A 19588-nucleotide genomic window follows, 5' to 3' on the forward strand; every position below is an offset into this window, starting at 1 on the left:
AGCGGGGTTTCTGCTCAGGCCTGCCCAAGGCATGGGATGTCCCTCTGGCACACTCCTTCTAGGTCCTTCCTGACACAGGTAGTGCCCAAGGATAGTGCAGGGTGAGGAGCTCCTCCTGGAACACTTGTGTGGAAATAGGGGCTGGTAGGGAGAAAGTGGAGGGACCCGGACCCCATGAATCCTCTGTCACTGCAGGACACCATAGGGTAAACGTTGGGACCCTTTGGTTACCAGTTGAGTGAAACGAGAGTCATCTTTTTAAAAAAGTTTTTTTATTAATTTATTTCTTAATGTTTATTTATTTTTGAGAGGGAGAGAGACAGAGTGTGAGTCAGGGGAGGGGCAGCGAGAGAGGGAGACACAGAATCCGAAGCAGGCTCCAGGCTCCGAGCTGTCAGCACAGAGCCCGATGCGGGGCTTGAACTCGCAAACTGCGAGATCACGAAGCCGACTGAGCCGAAGTCGGACGCTTAACCGACTGAGCCACCCAGGTGCCCCGAAAAGAGAGTCATCTTTTGCAATACACAGACTACTCACTCTGTGTCCTTTTCCTGCTCAGTCACGTTCAGTCAAGCCTGATATTCCCGTCGCTTGGTCTCTCGGTTGCCAGATTTTTCCTTTCTTGGAAAGGAAACGGCGTGTGGCATGGAATAGCTCTTGCTCTGGGGCTGGACGATGTGGGTCCAAAGTCCAGCTTTGCCACCTACCGGCAAATCACTTAGCCCCCCTGGATTTCACAGCTCCCGAGTGAAACGAGGCAACAGCACCAGTCCTTCAGCATCACTACGAGGATTAAAGGTACAGTAGGTAACGTCTCAGGCGCACAGTCGGAATCCATAAATAATAGTAGCTGCATCATCATCATGGTGTCCATCAAAGTGCCTGGTGTATATTAAGGGCTCGGCGCCTGTCTCTGAGACAGACTCCACTCCCCAGTGACCCTGAGTCCCCAAGGGGAGAGTCTACACGAATAAAAAGAAAGGTATGCAAACAGACAAGCAAAGACATCCAGGCAGTTGGTGTTTTCTGGCTGTGAGGCCTGCCCTAGTTTATTTTGGCAGCTGCCTCCGCCATCAGTATGGAGGCAGAAATGGCAGTAAAACAAATGATCAGCCAAGGAGGGGAGGCCGTTTGGTTCCAGCTTCCAAAGGAGAACCCAGCTGTCCCTGCGGTTGAGATGTGATGGGTCCCTAGGTTCAGATCCGGCCTTCGCATGCTTGCCCTCCACATAGCGGGATGTTTCCAAGATCGCTGGGCTGGGAGGAGTTCAGGTCGTTGTGCTGAATTCAGGGGTAGCCAGCCATATATTTGCTCGTGATCCCGCAGTCTGGGCTGGGCGCAGTGGCTCTACCAAAGGTCATCTGGAGTCATTCTTGCGTGGCTGCATTCATACGATGGTTTGGGACCAAGATCCAGGATGGGCTCTTGGACGTGTCCAGTGACTCAAGGTGCTTCGGTTGAGATGGCTGAGGTGGCAGGGGGAGGGCGTCTCTCTCCACGTGGCCTCTAGTCCTCAAGGAGCCCAACCCCGGCTTCCTCGAGTGGAGTCTGTGGGCAGCAGAGGCCGTAATGGGAAGCTGCGTACCTCTTGAAGGCTCTGGGACTCCCACAAGATCACTGCCGCCATATTCTATTAGCCAGAGCAGTCACCGGTCAACCCGCATTCAAGGGGTGGGGAAATAGACTTCATCTCTTCGAAGAATCCACACCAAGGATGTGGGTACGGGGAGAAGGGATTCATCAGCGACCATTCGTTACGACTGACCCCAGCAACACAGGACATTCTCTAGGATTCGACACTCAAGGCCCTGTCCTCTGGTTCCAATACCCTTTCACCATCCTGGTGAGCTTCTACGCTCCGGCTTCCTTCTCTGAGTGTTTCAGACCCTTTCCCTCCTTTGGGCCTTTGCCCGTGGGTCACCTTTGGCAGGGCTCAGTATGAACGACACAAGCCCTGGAGTCAGCCTGGAGTGGGGCACCCCGGCTCCACCCCTCACTCCCAGCGCCATGACCTTGGGCAAGTACCTCCACATCTCCGAGCCTCATTCCCTCCACGGTTGATGAGGACGCTGAGGCCTGCCCCCATCAGATGGCTGTGGCGATGAGGTGAGAGACAGCAGGTCAGGTGCCTGATGGAGAGCCCGCCCGGCACTGGGAGGTGACCGCTAAGTGGCGGTCCTGGTCCACTCCATCCTCGGCCGCCTCCACGTCTCTGCCTGGTGCACACCTACGTGGCTTTCTATGGCATATCCTTTGAAGGTTTTCCCTGGTTCCGTCCAAGCCTCACCCCAGGGAGAAGTAGCCACTCCCTTCCTTCGGCTCCCGTGGCCCTCTGCAACACCCCCACCTATGTCCCAGGGCCACGGTGACGCGTACACGTGTGTCTCCCCGAGTGGCAGCTCTTGTATCCAGGAACTGCTTATCATCCCTTTATCTGCAGGGCCCAGAACACGGCAGGTGCTCTGCACGTGCATTCAGGGAATGAACGGGTGGATGTCTGGGTTCCCAGAACTCAGGGACGCTCTTGTGCGCCTAGCACCCATTTCTCTCACGCCCGACTGCCACGGAAGAGGAGTGGAAGAGAAACAGGCAGCGGGTCTTTGTTCCAGCCATGGGGCCTGTGGACACGTGATCCAGGGTCACGATGGCGGCTCTGGGTACAATGCCTGGCAGCTGCTGAAGCTCCGTCCGCCATCCCTAACTCCTGAAGGGGAGCCGCGCTCTTCCCGGAGGGCCGTGACGCATTACAAATTCAGGCATCAAGCAGGAAGGCTACAGCTCAGTGCCCATGAGATAAACGCACACAGCTCGTTTGCACAGAGCAAACATGCTGGCTGCTGTCAGCTTTGTTGGACCCACAGGGACCACAGCGTGGGGATCAAGGAGGCTGGCTTCAGGCGGACGGGCCTCACCCTTCCGGCTCAGCAGGAAATAGTCCTTGCCGCTGAGACTCCCGGGGGGGGGGGGGGGGGTAGGACGGGACTGGGTTCCAATTCTAGCTCTGTCACTCAGCGATTCAAACCTGGGCTCATCTCCTCTCCTCTCTGAACCTCCAATTTGTTCATCGGTAACATGGGGATTATGGGAACTCTTCGGAGAGGCCCCGGTGAGGATCGAATAAGGGAACGTAAGTGGTATATGACGGGCATAGTATACGTGGGTTTTTCACTGCTCCAAAAACCTTCTCAGGTTCTCTGATCTGTGACCGTGGCTCTGGCCGATAAATTATTCCATAGAAGAAGTAACTGAGCTTGTTAAGTGCCTTCCTAGACTTTTAACGAAGTTTATCGGATTTTAGGAAATAGCAAAGTATAGGTGCTAGGGGCTGCTAGGTTCACTCACTGGGCAATAAGTATCAATGCTAATAATGGGGCTAACAGATGAGCATCTAACATGAGCCTGCGATCATTCTAAGCATTTTATTTTTTATTTTTATTTTTTAAGTAAAAAAGCCCATTTTTTAATGCTTATTTATCTTGAGGGAGAAAGAGAGAGACAGAGCACAAGCAGGGGAGGGGCAGAGAGAGAAGGAGACACAGAATCCGAAGCAGGCTCCAGGCTCCGAGCTGTCAGCACAGAGCCCGACGCGGGGCTCGAACCCGCAAACCGCGAGATCATGACCTGAGCTGAAGTCTGACGCTTAACCGACGGAGCCAGCCAGGCGCCCCTCTAAGCCTTTTACATACATCCTTCAGTCTTGGCAACCACACTGTGAAGTTGATGATATTATTTTTCTGGTTCTACGGAGGACAGACACTGAGGCCCAGAGAGGCTGAACACCGTTCACAGTTACACAGCCAGTTAGAGGCAGAGCCTGGTTTCAAGCAGGTGGTCTCGAGCCCCAGCCTGTGTCTGAACCTCGGGGCTATACCGTCTACGAGGGGCTCATTCTGGGTTCCCAACCTGATGGCATTTTACAGTGCTAACTGTGCTGTCGCAAATGACAAGGACAAGAGTACCTGATGCTCGCAGAGCACTTACCCCGTGAGTGCACCTGGCTGAGGCTTGGGTGCTCGAACCCACAAACCGTGAGATCGTGGCCTGAGCCGAAATCGAGAGTCGGAAGCTCAGCAGGCTGAGCCACGCAGGCGCCCCTGGCAGAGCCCGCCTTTAACCAGCACGTAGTTCTTACAAGCTGAGGATGACGCAGGTGCATGAGTTTCTGGAAACGCCCAAGCTTAGTCTTGGCACGTCATTACTCAACCGGCGCGACTCAATTCCAAGACACCGCACGGGGCAACCGCTTTGACCTCAGGGCTCCCCACCTACACGGCAGCTTCGCGAGGGCAGGTCTCCTTCCTGAGCCCACCGCGGCTGCTCCTGCCCAGCCCATCAGCCTCATGCCCCGTCCTTCCCTTCACCAGAGGGTCTCCCTAGGGGCAGGACTTAGCCACCCGGGTCCACGGGCCTCCAGAGGATCATCTGGATAGAATTCAGGGGGTCAGAGAACTTGGAAGGGAATCAGAAAAAATCACAGCTCTGCGTTCACTGATGTCGACTGAGTTGGGTATTTCCTTTAGTTGTGCGTCACCTCTAGAAATCACATATAAATGCCTCTCACGTTGTATAGGTGCAGGTGCCTTGAGATACCACTTATGCCTATCACTGCGTCGAAATTATGGTGCTTATTAGACCTGCCTCTAGATCTTATTATTGAATGCTTTAATAAAGAAGCACATATCGTGCTAAATTATAAATTTGTGGTTTTAATATTTTGGTACTATTTTTAATGTAGTTAGTGCACCTTCTAATCCAATACATTTTTATTGGATGCATTGAAAAACAATATTCCCAGGAGTCTCTAGTCTTTATCAGACTTCCAAAGAGTCCCTGGCTCATGAAATATTTATAGCCATCCTTTGAGGTAGGACTCTGTTATCGCCTCTCATAATTCCCATTTTATTTATTTATTTTAAAGTTTTTTTTTTTTTTTTTTTTTTTTTTTTGGGACAGAGAGAGACAGAGCATGAACGGGGGAGGGGCAGAGAGAGAGGGAGACACAGAATTGGAAACAGGCTCCAGGCTCTGAGCCATCAGCCCAGAGCCTGATGCAGGGCTCGAACTCACGGACTGCGAGATCGTGACCTGGCTGAAGTCGGACGCTTAACCGACTGTGCCACCCAGGCGCCCCTCATAATTCCCATTTTACAGAAGATAAAGCTCGGGCACAGGGAGGTCAAGGATACGGCCCAAGGGTACACAGTAAGTGAAGAACAAGGATGTGGATTCATGGCAATCTAGAGCAGAGCCTGCGTTCTTGGCCAGCACACTTGGTCTAGGCCCCCTCGGTGCCCTTGTAGGCTTCCAGAGCATTCCTCGCTGGAATGTAATCACTGCTTTATCTCTTGGCAAACTCCAAGGACCCTCAAGATGCCCAACCCTCAAGATGCTTGGGCATCTTGGTTGGGCATATGTACCCAACCCTCAAGATGCTTGGGACTGGTTTTATTGGTCTCTGAAACCCTGGTGCCTGAGCCAATGTTGAACCCAGAAAGGGTTCTAAATAGAAGTTTTTGAATGAATAAACCCATAATGCATCATACACTGTTGAGCAAAGACCCCTTTTTCCTGCCAGAATCTTTAATGCATTAACAAAAAGGCCCCAAACCAAATAATTTGTCCACATTTTATAATGGCATCAGTATCGAGTTGTGCATTTTTACAGCACTTTTGACGTGGCCAAGAATTTTTATATCCCTTCGACTTGAACCTCGAGTGTAAATTGGGCTGGACGGGAATGAGGCACTTGCTTTCACAGAGTAGTAAATGGAGGCTCCAGGCGATTGGTTCCAGGCAGTAAAGCACAGGGATGAAGGGCAGAGGCTGGGATCCCAGCAGTGGCCTGGATTCAAGCGCGGCTCAGCCACGCCCTGGCTGACCACGCACGAGAGCTTCACCTCCCAGAGCCCAGTGACCTCACCCACAGGACGGGGACAGCTATAGATGCCGTGTGGAATTGCCGTCAGCCTTACAAGGGAGGGTGCGTGCTGTCCAGAACAAGTTTCTGGCATGCCGTCAGGATGCAGTAAATAGTATCGGCCCCCCAAGATCAGGGGAAGGATGTTACGGTGTTGGTGTTACTGCAGGGCAAATGCAATCGAGAGCGTGTGCCGCAGCCGGGTTAGAATTCAATTCTCATGCCAACTCAGCCACACGGCTGGAATAAAACCCCGTCCTTCCCTGGACCTTGGTTTCCTGATCCGCAAAACACGGGGGGTAAGACAGGTTCAGGATGCCTGGGCTCCAAGTGCCTTCTTCACATGAAAGTTCTGTGCAGAGTCAACTCGGAAAACAAAACCGGGGGCTGCCCAGTGTAGAGACAGGGTGGGACCCCCACCCCCCCACCCCCAGGAGCTCTTGGGGCACTGCTTGAAGTCAGCTGGAACAGCTGGTTTAGCTGGAGGTCAGCACGAGAGAGTAAGGGCCGGTGTAGCCCTGCAGACCCGTCTCCTTTGGTGTGAGGAGTTACAACGGAAGGTGTGTGTGTGTGGCTGGGGGGGCTGTTGGTGGATTTCGGCGTCTCTAGACGGGCTACCTCGTAAGGTAAGGTAGCCCGCTTTCATCCATGTTCCAACTTCTCCAGCCCAACTCTTAGAGTGTGTACATCTTTAAGGAGAGTCGGGATCTCCCCACCCCAACCTGTTCCCTTCTTTCCTCTGATTCTCACTGTCATGATTGGGAGCCTTGAGGCTTCCTGGGAACATAACATTGATGCAAAAGGCTGACTACACAGGGCCTCTGCCAGGGGACGCTCTCGGGAGCTGAGCAGTGAGCTGAGCCGGTGGAACCCCCTCCTACGAGATGGGTCCATGGGCCCGCGGTGTAAACGGCCTTTGTTACTTCATATTGTTAAACCGCGGCGCAGGGAGACCGGAACCGTGTGGAAGAACGCAGCGGGGTCAGGCCAGGCTGTGGCGAGGCTCGGGGAAAGCCTATCGAGCGGATCTTCTTTCCCAAATGACTTTCCTCATGTAAAATTGTCTTCTATTATTGCTGGAAAAGGGGTTTTTAAAAGAGGTTAACACGCGACTTAATGAATATGGAGTAATAATGTTCCTTGTATCAAATTAAAATTCTAAGAGTGCCACACGAAACAAGTACATTAGGAGTATCCGACATTATGTATGATTATTACCGGACTGCTTGATTGCCCTACATACTTGGGAGTAAAAGAAACAGTTCCAAGTCTTGCATTTGAATTGGCGCGCGGCACCCTCACGGTGAGAATCTGGGCAGGCCAGAAGCATGCCCACCCCGCTCAGGAACGTCCTGCGATATTAAGATACGTCCTTATGATAAACCAGAGGGATAACGGAACCGACAGACAAGAGCATTGTCTCCGTGGAAGCAGGGGGTGGAGAGGGGTACGGACGAGTTGGGATTCCGGGGGCTCTATCCTTATGCTGCGTGACCTTAGGCAACTCAATACACCTTTCTGAGCCTCCCGTTCCCGACACTGTTATGTAGTCTGGATAAAGGACGGCCGTTGAGGGTACACCGAGGTTCCAGATGTGACGGCACTTTGGAAAGGCTAGTGGGTGACTGAGTTCTGGGGATTGAGGATGATGGAAAGGTCTTTATGACAATTGCTTCCCTGTTCTCGCTGCTCTCCCACTCCTGAAGTCCGGCTGCCATCTATAACACTTAATAACAGTAACCCACACTTATTAAGTGCTCACTAAGGGCCAGGTATTATTTCACTCGGTTCTACTGTAACTTTATGTGCTAAGTATTGTTATTAACTCCATTTTATAGAGTAGGAAAGAGAGGTTCAGAATGGCTGATAAGCCGCCCAAGGCCACGGGACCAGTAAGCAGCAGGGATTTAAACCCAAGTCAGAAGACGCTAAAACCTCTCAGTTCTTATGCTGTATTCGCCTCTAAAATACGCCTGACAAGCTGCTTCCAAACTGTGCTTGAACACCTCCAGGGACGAAGGGCTCATTACCACCCTCATCCGTATCCTCACAATGAGTGCTCTCCCCTGACACATAAAGCATTATTATGGTGAGATTATTATCTGTAAAATAGAGTGATTGGAGTAGATGCTCTCTTAAGGTCTATTCCAGAAACATCACTTGGAGAGCACAAGCATTTACCGACAAATCCAGCCTGGCTGTGGAAGAAAGGATTAAACATCTCCGTATGAAAATGGAACGCAGCGAGTAAGAGGTGTGTGTGTGAATGGGGGCAATTAATCCTCTTTTGCCGATCACTATAAAAAAACATTTGCTGGAGAGGAGGCATTTATTCCCTGCAGACACACGGTGCGATTTTAAAATATCTCCACAGAAGGAAAGATGACGGAGGAAATACAAATCTATTAAATGTGCAGGGCAGAAGAAAAAGGGGCTTCCATAAAAGGATTTCTAAAGCATATCAAAGGCTTCTGGGGTCAGCGAGGGCTGTCGGAACACTACCAATTAGAGCTAAATGGGAAACTGGCTTAAATCTCAAAATTAAAGATTAAGAGCGCCAATTAACTTGTCTTCTAACAGAAAACATAGCCCTTAATGCTCAGTGTAATTTAATATTTCAAAATTATGACCACAAGCATCTAAGGCTGCCGTTCGACAATATAAAATGGACAATAAAAATCTCCGCGGGGCCTTGGCTATCCCGGCCGAACGGGCGTTGAACTACGCGCGGGTACAGGGTGGCTCTGAAGTCACAATGGCTGGACTGGCCCCGGGCACAGTTAGAACTCGCCCCAGGACACCTCAGCTCCGTTTTCCAAAGACCCATTCTCTGGCCAGCAGGAACCTTTTGATTTGTGTTTCGCAGGCTTTAATAAGGTGGATTATGCTGATGTGAGCGGAGGAAACCCCCAGCCGTGCTGAGAGGGGCCGCAGACTTTTCCGGCAGATTTCTCCAAAGCAGGGCTTTTCAACCTTGAGGAGCTTTGAAAATGCCTCACCCCTGGGCCTTCGTATAGACCGCAAGCCCAGGGCATTGGAATTTTTTAAAGCTCTCGGTTAATTCTCACTGGCACCCGGGGTTGAAAACTGCTCCTCTGAAATATTGTGGACCCACCGAAGAAGAGAAAGCGGACATCTGGAACATAGGGAAGCCTTGATTTATGCTGGAGTCACCAGGATGATACCCGCCATGCTGACAGTGAGCTGTGCAGATGAGAACACGGGCCCACGGAAAAATTTCCTCCTGGCAGGTAGGAACTGGGAGCTGAGTAGAACACAGAATTCAGCCTCTGACAAAGTCTTGGAGCATAAAACCAGAAATATAAAAAGCCCACGGCTGAGAATCTAGGTGTCTGGGGACACCCCTACACGTGTGAGGCCCCTGTGGGTGACCGGCCTTCCTAAGGAGGGTGAAGCTGAAACCCCCATGTGGAGCTGTCCAGGACCTCCTCCTGGCCTTGAACCAGCTTCTCCGTGACTCTTCTCCCATTGCCTGGGTAACAGCGTGGGGCACTGGGCAAGTTCCCAACTCTGCAGACAGATGGATGAACTCAGGGTGCAGAGACACCATTTAACGAGTGATCTTGGGCAAAGAGCTCCCCACCTCGAGCTTCCTCAGTTTCCTCATCTATAAAACACAGATAATAACAGGACTCACGGGGTTAGTGTAAGGACCGCCTGAGATCAGCCCTGCGGGCCCCCGGCGAGGCGTCTGGCTTCACGGATGTCCCTTCACAGACCCGCTCTCGACATCCACCGTGTATCACCTCATGCCTCCCTGCCGCCGTGCTTTCGCCCAGCCAGGACCCTCCACCTGGAGTGCCTTCCCTCATCGTCCATCGCTCCCTGTCCGATCCCACATTATTTGCCCTGATGCCGGGTTAGATGCTACATTTACCCCTCACTTTTTTCTCTTTGCTGCTTCTCCATTCCAGAATTTAGGTTTCAAACTCTCCAACAGGACTGCTCTCTCCTCTTGACCGTTCACCTCACCTGCGTCCTGGACCCCTACTTGGCAGTGACCATCGTCTGCCTGAATCACACCGTCACTCCCCCCCACCCACCCCCGCTTAGGATTCCCTGAGGATAACCGGTGTGGCATTTCATCTCCTGGAGGCCAGTGTGGAGTCTCAGAAAAAGCATGTGCTTTGGCACGAATCCTCCCAGCGAGCCAAAGAGGTAAGCCCTATTCTTATCCCCACTTTACAGATGAGGAAATCGAGGCGGAGGTTAAGTCACTTGCCTCAAGGCAAACAGCTCTAGTTCAGAGCCCAGGGGCTGGGCTCCAGAGTCCTGGCTCTTTACCGCTTTGGGATGCATCCTTGCAGAGTGAGGTGAGAAGAGACAGGAAGGAGAAAGGAACGACCAAGGAGACTGGGTTATGGAGACACCCTGAGCCCCAGCGGGAGCAGGGAGGCTGTCATCAGCATCAGGGGGCCTCGGGGAGGTCACATGAGCCCCGAGTTTCCTTTCCCATCACTGTCTGTGTGAACCACCGAGGACGGGCTCAGAGGTCACTGACCAAGCATCTGGTCCGGAGTGATGCCCTTGTGCCCAGACACTGCCCAGCCCTTCTCCAACCTACCTGGATGGGTGGATAACTCCGAGTCCCAACCTTCCCCCAACCAGAAGGTGGGGGGCCCTAGGCGTCTAGAGTGATGGTGGCGGCATGAAGGAAAAGACCACACCGTGGCCGAGAGCAGACTGAAAGAAGAAAGAACCAGCTGGAAACCTCCCATCTAGCAGGGCCCGTGTGAAACGCAAGCAGTAACATACCATGTGGCCCACGATCCCGTGGGCTGGAGCTCTGCTAGAGCAAAGCAGCACTCCTTCTCCCCTTCTTTCTCATGGCCGGGCTCCAGCGCCCTCCTCTGATCCCGCTGGTGACCGTCCTCCGGCCCACAGCCCTTCCCACACACCCCTCTATAATGACAGTGGTCACTCTGCCTTACGCTTAAGCCCCGTGGCCTGCTTGGTCGTGCAGACCGTGCTGGGCTTGAAGATCAGGTCCAGTCTTATTCATCTCGGTCTTCGCCAAGCCATCCCCCCAGCATGTGCCCGGTAAGCCAGGGTCGGCTGGCTGGATGGTGCCCCCCGCTAGACAGATCAGCCAACTGGCGCACATCACCTTGACCCGGTGGGCCACATGAATTCTGAGGCCTGCACAGCTCCTGGGAAGTCTCCTTCCCTCTGCCCTCTCCCCACCAGCTCACTCTATGCTGCTGACCATCCTGCCTCCACCACGGTCGTTAACTGGGTGGGGGAAGGTCTTAGGTGGCTCACTTAACTCCTCTGAGCCTCAGCTGCCCCATCTGGAGAAGGGGTCCGTAGTGCCTGCCTTACAGAGTCATTCGAGGATACAGTGAGCTGCCATTGAAGGAGCCTCGCACAGGCCCTGGCAACAGGAGACTCCTACAGTCACTGGTTTCCTGTTGGGATCCTCCCTTCCAAAATCGCAAAAACAAAGTGCTTCCTTCTGGCCCCGCTGGCGTCCTTCTGCTGGTTCCTAGGCAGTGCGGGGGCTCCAGGGTTACCCCGCAGGGCCCTTCTCCCCGCCTCCTTCACGGTGATGGCATGAGAACAAAGCCAGGCCTCATACGGGTCTCCCAGGACCCTTGCCAGGGGGACGTCAATCCCTCCCCCTCAGCACAATGAGGGCCCTTTGCCTCCCCACTGTCACCTCCCCCGGGAAGGCTGGTGTCACGGAAGGGCCTCCAGGGGAGGATGCCCTCGGGCAATACCGAAACCTGGTGCTGGTGGTAGTTGTGTGCCCTCCCCCCATCCCGTCCCGACCCCCACCAAAGCTTCTGAGGGGCTTCAGCGCTGCAGACCCAGGGGCTGAAACCGCTCTTCTGCAGAATCAGCCTTCACAGACCAAACCAGAACAGGAACAGTTTGAAAACTCAGTGATTTTAGGCCCAGAGAACTAAATGTTCAGAGGAGAGCACAGAGCAAGGTCTGCTCCACGGAGGGGGGGCTGGGGGTGGGGACGGACACTAGTGCTTCCCCCTCTCCCCTCCCCTCCCCCCCCCCCCCGCCGCTAAGTAAAACGTAAGTCGTTTGGATTTTCCGGCTTGCCTTCCTTAACAGTTCATGGAGGGGCTGCTTCTGCTATTTGTAACATTTAAAAAAAAAAAAAAGACACAAAACTCCTCGAGGTGTTTTTCCAATTCTTGGGACAGCCTTTCGGGGTTTGTTTTTATGTTCACAAATTCATCCTGTTCTCCCAGCAAAGCCGAGAGGCGGGCGGCCATGGTTCTCTTCCTTGTTTTCTAGATGACTAAGCGGAGGAGTCTCAGAGAGGTGAAGACAGTTGTCCCTGGTCACCCAGCTAGCGAGTGCTGGGCTGGGGTCTGAACCCCTCTCACCACCAACTGGTAAATTTCCCTTTGTGCCCTGGGGCTTCCGGATTGGGGGGGGGCGGGCGGGAAGGGAGGAGAGCGACCAGGTTTCGGGCTTTTTCTGCTTTTCTGTCTCTCTCTCTCACCAGCTACAGGGATGGCCGGCCCAGAGCAGAGCACCTGAAGGGCTGTCTAGAAGGCAAGGAGCGTGGGAGGGGAAGAGATCGGGGACATTCACTCGTGGGCTAACTTCTGTTTCTGTTCCCTGTTGCAGGTAGTTGTTCCTCTGCCATATCACTTGGGCTTCCGCATAGTTTTCCTTTGAAGAAAGGGATAAACAGCTTAAAAACAAATGGAAACCAGCGCACCAGACCAAGCAAAGTCCGGGGCTCGTGCCTGGCGGATCGGCGTGTGATAAGGTGGGTTTCCGTGCAGGCCGTGGGGAAACACGAAACTCACAAACCTAGAAGAGACTGGAGAGCCTTGGAGCCGCCAGCGGGAGTGGTGGGGGGCGGTGCCTCTTCGCTGAATTTGAATTTAAAATCCTTAGCCCTTAAAAAAAAAAAACAAAAAAACAAAAAAAACAAAAAAACAAAAAAAACGGGCAAGACCCACCGTGCTACCTCCCAGCGGCAAAACCCCGGGGAAGGTTTTGTAAGATGTGGGCCTGGCCTGGCCTGAGGGGCGTGGCCCGCTAGGAAGGTCTGCTCCTGATGCCCCGCCAGCGACTCTGACCTCCAGGCCGGTCTGGGAGGTTTTCCCTCATCCAAGCAAAACACGTCAGACCTGGGCACCTCGGGTCAGCCTCGGGCAGGGGCTGGCAGGGCCACTTAAGAGAGGCAGGAGTTTAAGGAAGTCTCTGAAGTCGCTCAGACATCTGCAGAGGCTAAAACAGCAATTTCCTCTTGGTGGCGGGACATGGTGTTCCCAGAGGAACACGTGGCCCCCAGGTGCTGATCGGCCTCGGCTGTTGTGTCCCTGACCGGCTTCCTGCGGCTCGGCCTGCTCAGAGCCAGAGTGAACCTGTTTGACAGTCCACACGGGAGCAAGGGCCAGGGCTGGGGTCACTGTGACCAGTAAGACATGGCCCATGCCCCTGATGAGCAAAGGACACGCCGGGAACTTCTGTCCCCCTAGCCAGCGAGGTTCTGGAGGTAATGACTACAACAGATGCTACAATTTGTTGAGAACTTACTATGTGCTAAGCGCTTCACGTGCATTCATTACCTCATTCATGTCGGAGAAGTCCTATTGCTCCATTTAACATATAAAAAGACTGAGAGGGGTGCCTGGGTGGCGCAGTCGGTTAAGCGTCCGACTTCAGCCAGGTCACAATCTCGCGGTCCGTGAGTTCGAGCCCCGCGTCAGGCTCTGGGCTGATGGCTCGGAGCCTGGAGCCTGTTTCCGATTCTGTGTCTCCCTCTCTCTCTGCCCCTCCCCTGTTCATGCTCTGTCTCTCTCTGTCCCCAAAATAAATAAAAAACGTTGAAAAAAAAAATTAAAAAAAAAAAAAAAGACTGAGATTCAGAGAAGTTAAGTCAAACGGTAAGTGGCAGAGCAGAGATGTGAACCCAGTTTAGTGCCTAAGACTTCACCCTTGATCACGGTTCATTATCCAGACCCAAAGTATCTGGAGTAGTGGGACCCCACCCCTACCAAGGCTCCTGCCTTAGTTTCTCTGTACCATACATTTTCAGGGAGACAATGTCCCCCCCCCCACTCAGGGCACAACAATTGCTTCCGGGGGGGGGGGGGTTACAAAAAAATCTTACTTTTTAATGTATAAAGCACTCATACAATATATAAACAGATGTATAGCATATCTGTAGTATTAAAAGTTGATGCGGGGTGGGGGGGGCTCCGATTAGAAAAAAAGTGCCTGGAACATAGTAGTTGCTCAGCAAACAGTAGTTCCTTCCTTCACTGCCCACTGGAGCCAGATGTGAATCGGTCGTCCCATTGGGAGCTTTGCATATTAGCCCCAGGCTCGGCCCAGTCTCACCCAGGTCCACCCTCGCTCCGTGAGCCCTTGTTGTCCAGGCCCCAGCAGGCTCGACGTCAGAGTCTGCTCCCATTAGGACCCAGGTTCACCCCCGCCCAACATCCTGTTTCCTCCTGGGAGGCCCCAGCTCCCCAGAGTTGGCTGTTGGGACTCGTTACAGGTTAAACAGGTACAGGCTCAGCTCAGCTCCAACGAAACTGAACACTTCAGGTCCCTGTGGTCAATTCTCCCAACACAGGGAAAAAGGTAATTGTCAATTAACGAGCCCATCAACTGAGGCGGGAGGAAAATCAATAGCACGGACCAATACGAGTGTTCTAATGCCAGTCAGGATTCCGGGAGCGGGAGCCTTTCAAATAGGTACACGGAGTAATTGGCTGCTCCCTTGTGACCCGTCCCGCGGACTCTACAACTCTCCAATTAACATGTACCGTTGACAGGCACACAATTATTTGGGTTCACTGTGCCCCAGCTAGTGTTTGTTCAATCAGAACTTGCAAATACACAGAAAGTGCGCAGAATAGCAAATGCGGGATGGCTCTGGGGGAAGCCAGACAGCAAGTGGGTCTTAAAGGAACCCTGGACTTGGGATTTCTCTTCCAGAGAGCTGCCCCGAGTCTCAGCTCGGATGTTGGCCCACAGCCCTACTGTGGCCGGCCCCTGACTAGACCTGTCCTCATCCCACTGACGAACTCAGAGGGGGCTGCCCAGGGCTGGGCAAGCACTGTCTCCTGCGATCTACTGGAACCATCTACCAGGTGACTATCGTCCTTTGCAGAGAAGGAGCCTTCTGCCTGGAAGGCCATTTCTCATCTCTCCCACCTGGATCATTGTGACCCATCCAAATCAGTCTCCAGATCCTCGGGGATTCTTCCTGGATTTTTCCAGGCAGGGACCTTTTCCCTGTGCACCTTAGCTTCCTGGGCTTCCTTCTCCCTTAGCACGTATCCCATTGGGTCACCCCACTGTTTTATCTCAGTGTGCCTCCCCAAAGAGTAACTGAGCCCTTTGATGTCGGAGACTAAGCATCTCTAGACATCATCACTAGCAGAGAAGGGACTTAGTAAAGGGCTGTTGGGTGGACGGGCGGGTAGGTAGTGCAAAAAAAAAAAAAGACTTGGCGAGTGGACGGGTGGATTTGTGGGTATACGGCACAGCAGATGAGGAAATGGAGAGACTGGTTGGGGATGAAGGTGGGTAAGAGCGGAGAGGATAGGTGGGGACATATAAAGAGGTTGGGGCTGGGGGGTCAATGGGTGGAAGGATGGCTAAAAAGACAGGAGGCTGGCTGGATGGTGTTGGGTGGTATCTGGAAGGCCATTTAGCACTGTGGTTAGCAGCGAGGGCTCTGGAGCCAGATGTCTTGGGTTCCACCTAAGCTCTAGTATCCCCTTGTCTTCTGGCTGTGTGACGGTGGGCAAACGAATCATTCTCTTCGGGCCTTAGTTTTATTACCTTTAAAATGGAAATAATACTAGAACTTCCCTTTTAGCTTGTTGCCAGGGCTAAGGCATACCTGGGAAACACTTAAAACCGTGGCTGACACGAAGGAGGCCTGAAGAAACATCAGCCACTGTAATTTTTATTATTATCACCGTACCTATTGAGAGACAAGTCAACAGATGTGTGGAAGGACGGCTGGACGTGCAGACGGATGGATGGGCAGACGGATGGCGGCGTGACGAGGGAATGAGTGGGGGGACAACCTAATGCACACACAGATGAGTGGAGGGTGGGGGGAGGAGAGGAAGGGAGAGGATGGGGGGTTGGACACCAGAATGGATGCTCCGTGGGAAGGGCAGCAGGTGGAGCGATCGCAGGGAACCCTGCTCTGAACTCACCCCCAAGGCGTCAGAGTCTGCTACCTGCCGCACTCCCGACGGGAAATCCTATCGGAGTCGTCCCTCCCCAACACCTAGGTCTGCTCCTCCTCTGGCTCCTGACAGTTTACAAGCCAAGCTGTTCTCTGAGCCTCTCGTGGCGCTCAGCAGCTGGTCACGCAGTCCCTGTCCTCCCTGTCACAGAGCCATGCCCAGGGCCAGGCGGGCTCTCCTCCCAGATGGCCCTGGTCCGAATCTGCTGGGACTTCAAGTCTGCACTGGGGAGCTCAGTGCTCCACCTGAGGCAGCAGGACACAGCTCTGCCCCTGTGACTCCTTTTATGCTGTGTAATTGCCCTCAGCCTCCCAGGAAACTGAGGGAATGGACTGAGCAGCGACTGCGTACCAGACCGACCCTCGGCGCTTTTTGTCATATTTAATCAGTATTACAATCCTAGAAGGTGGAGTGTAATCATCCGTGTCTCACACATGAGGTCGAGAACTCAGAGTCACGGAGAGCAAGTGGAATCAGGACTTGATCCCAGTCTCCCACTCCAGACACCAAGGCTCTTTCTACAACCTCAACATTCTTGGGGGCCTCAGAAGAGGATCCCATCCCATTTCCAGGGGGCACGCAAACTGTTGCTTGGGGACAAAGCTGGGACTATGCCAGGATTCTGGACTCCCCCAAAACGCCTTCTAGGAATAAAATATTTCTTATTGATCTTATGTTAGAACAACTTGGCTAGAAGAAGACCTGTTGGTTCAAAGAGTTCAACCATTGCCCCCCCGCCCCCAACCTTACTCCATATGCCGGTGAAGAACATAGACATGGACTCCTTTGGTCGCCAAGGATACCACAATCTAATGTGATATCTCCCCAGCAGGAATGGTCCCGGTACTGGTCAGACAGGTGGAACAGCCCTTTTCTGCCCGTCTCATGGGTTGGCAGCTAATCCTGAAATCAGCTTGTGATCCACTCTCAGGGCTCCTTGTGTCTTAAATGGGACTCCTGAGAACCAAGAGCCTTCAAAATCATGGATGAATCCTGAATCGCGCCCCCCAGGAGCCTCTCCAACTCTCCTGTGTGGGCAGGCCGACCCACTTGCACAGGTGTATCTCCCCCCTGAGCCAGACGGGAGGCCTTCTGCGCGGATCGCTAAATATCTAAAATTTTCCAGTGCTACCTGATGTTCAAAGTACCTTGTCATAGGATCCCCAAAATAGCTCCAGTACAAGAAAAAGAAATTACAGACCAATCCCACTTATGAAATGGGACAGGAAACTCTGAATAAAATATTAGCTGATGGAATTCAGCAATTCACATTTTAAAGTACATCACGATCACGTAAAGTTTAACCCAGGAATGTAGGCTTAGCTCGATATTGGAAAATTTATTCTACGACGCGGCACACGAACAGACGAACGGAGAAAGATCAGAGCGTCATCTCAAAACATGCAGAAAAGAGACTTAATATCATGGAACACATATCCGTGATTAAAACAGAAACTCTCGGTGAAATAAGGGGAAAGGGAACATCCCTAATCTGATGAAGTGTATCTATGAAGAAATTTAAGCAGATATTTCACTCAAGGATGAGGCGTTAGGCCTAGTTCCTTTAAGTCAGGAGTGAGGTCGGATACCCTCTATCATTGACGCTGCTCCACATTGAACTGAAGACCTAATCAACACAATGAGGAAAGAAGAAATGAGTAAATCGTGTAAGAATTCAAAAGAAGTAAAACTGACTTCATTTGCATTGCTATATAGAAATTGCCCAAGAATCTACAGTCTTCTAGAATGAGTAAGAACATTCGCTGTAATACAAGCTCAGTATCTAGGTCTCAGTTGTGTTGCTATTCATTCTTAGTAATCAGTTCAAAACTCCTCTTAATGGGGTGGGGGACTTGGAGGCTGGAGGGCAGAGCCCCAGATAGAAAAGATGAGAAGACGGTTCGGCCAAAGACCAAGTCCAGCGTCGATGATGCAGTCGCCATTATTACTTTCCCCTGGTACCCTTCCTGGGGAATAGCTGCTCAGCTGTTGTGGAATGCTGAACCTCCCCTTGGGTGTTGGCCAGGAATCTCCATTCCCAGTGGAGGGCTCTACCCCCGCAGAAGGTGTGAGGGCATCTGAAGGCGGTCAGTCAGGGAAAAAGACGTGGTAAATCTTTTTTTTTGGAAGTATGTTTAACATCGTGTTGCATTAGTTTCAGATGCACAGTAGGAGTCAACAATTGTATACACTTCTCAGGGCTCATCAAGGTCATCTATTTCACCCATGTCCCCATCCACCTCTCCTTTGGCAACTACCAGTTTGTTCTCTGTTAAGAGTCTGTTGTTTTGTTTCTTTTTTTTTCTTTGTGTGTTCGTTTTGTTCCTTAAATTCCACATACGAGTGAAATCATATGGTATTTGTCTTTGTCTGTCTGACTTATTTCACTTGAGATTATGTCTTCTAGGGGCGTCTGGGTGGCTCAGTCGGTTGAGCGTCCGACTTCGGCTCCGGTCATGATCTCACAGTTCGTGAGTTCGAGCCCCACGTCGGGCTCTGTGCTGACAGCTTGGAGCCTGGAGCCTGCTTCGCATTCTGTGTCTCCCTCTCTCTCTGCCCCTCCCCCACTTACACGCTGTCTCTCTCTCCTTCAAAAATAAATAAACATTAAAAAAAATTAAAAAAAAAATTGTACCTTCTAGGTCCGTCCGTGTTGTTGCCAATGGCTAGAACTCATTCTTTTTTTTATGGCTGAGGAATATTCCATTATATAGATAAATGGATAGACAGACAGACAGGTTCCACGTGTTCTTTATCATGGCTTAGCTTTTTAACATAACTGCCAGCTGGCGACTTGGAAACCCTCCGTCAGTTTTTGCTTACATGTGGGAGCCTGCCTTGCGGAAAGCAACTTGCTTCTGACCCTTTCTCGCCCTCTCTTCATGGAACCAAAGGGTGTTAGCATTGTAAGGGCACCCAGAAGCCACGCCCTTTGTCACTGGAGAAGCTAAAGCACAAAACAGTGAAGTGATGAACCCAGATCCCTACAAGCAGGAGCAGCCGAGCCTGGATTACACACACACCTACCTACGCCCCTGGGTGTGTGCCTGAGACTCATTCCACACCCTCCTGCACACCCACTGGGTGCCAGGCTCTACACTAAATCCTGGCATTGTACTTGGGATTGAGACAGACCCTGGGGTGCCTGGGTGGCTTAGTCGGTTAAGCATCTGACTTGTGATTTCGGCTCAGGTCATGATCTCACAGTTCATGAGATCGAGCCCCATGTTGAGCTCTGTGCTGACAGCACAGTGCAAAGCCTGCTTGGGATTCTCTCTTTCTCCCTTTGTCTCTCTGTCCCTCCCCCACTCATGCGGCTCTCTCTCTCTCTCAAAATAAATAAACTTAAAAAAAAAAAAAAAAAGACAGACCCTATCCCTCCTCTCTTAAACGTCACAGTCCTGGAGAGAAGACAGCCATGAATGGATAATTTGCATTAGCGAAATGCACACAA

General features: G+C 52.1%; 1 protein-coding gene and 1 long non-coding RNA gene across 11 annotated transcripts in view; one reads left to right on the forward strand and one right to left on the reverse strand.

The window, feature by feature from the left end:
• LOC147576526 (uncharacterized) overlaps positions 1-19588 on the reverse strand; it is a 126027-nt gene that overhangs the window by 50413 nt on the left and 56026 nt on the right. The window lies entirely within an intron of this gene.
• LOC147576527 (uncharacterized) lies at positions 8461-17927 on the forward strand. Of its 2 annotated transcripts, XR_015240862.1 has the most exons (6): positions 8461-9168; positions 9853-10096; positions 12194-12294; positions 12533-12677; positions 14864-15018; positions 15753-17927. It is a non-coding gene; the product is annotated as an uncharacterized LOC147576527 (long non-coding RNA). The 2 variants fall into 2 exon arrangements; XR_015240861.1 differs by having other exon boundaries at positions 8466-10096.

Source organism: Puma concolor, chromosome D1 (assembly GCF_028749965.1).
Source record: "Puma concolor isolate L17-30 chromosome D1, mPumCon1.1.hap2, whole genome shotgun sequence".
In the NCBI taxonomy this organism is placed as follows: Eukaryota; Metazoa; Chordata; class Mammalia; order Carnivora; family Felidae; genus Puma; species Puma concolor.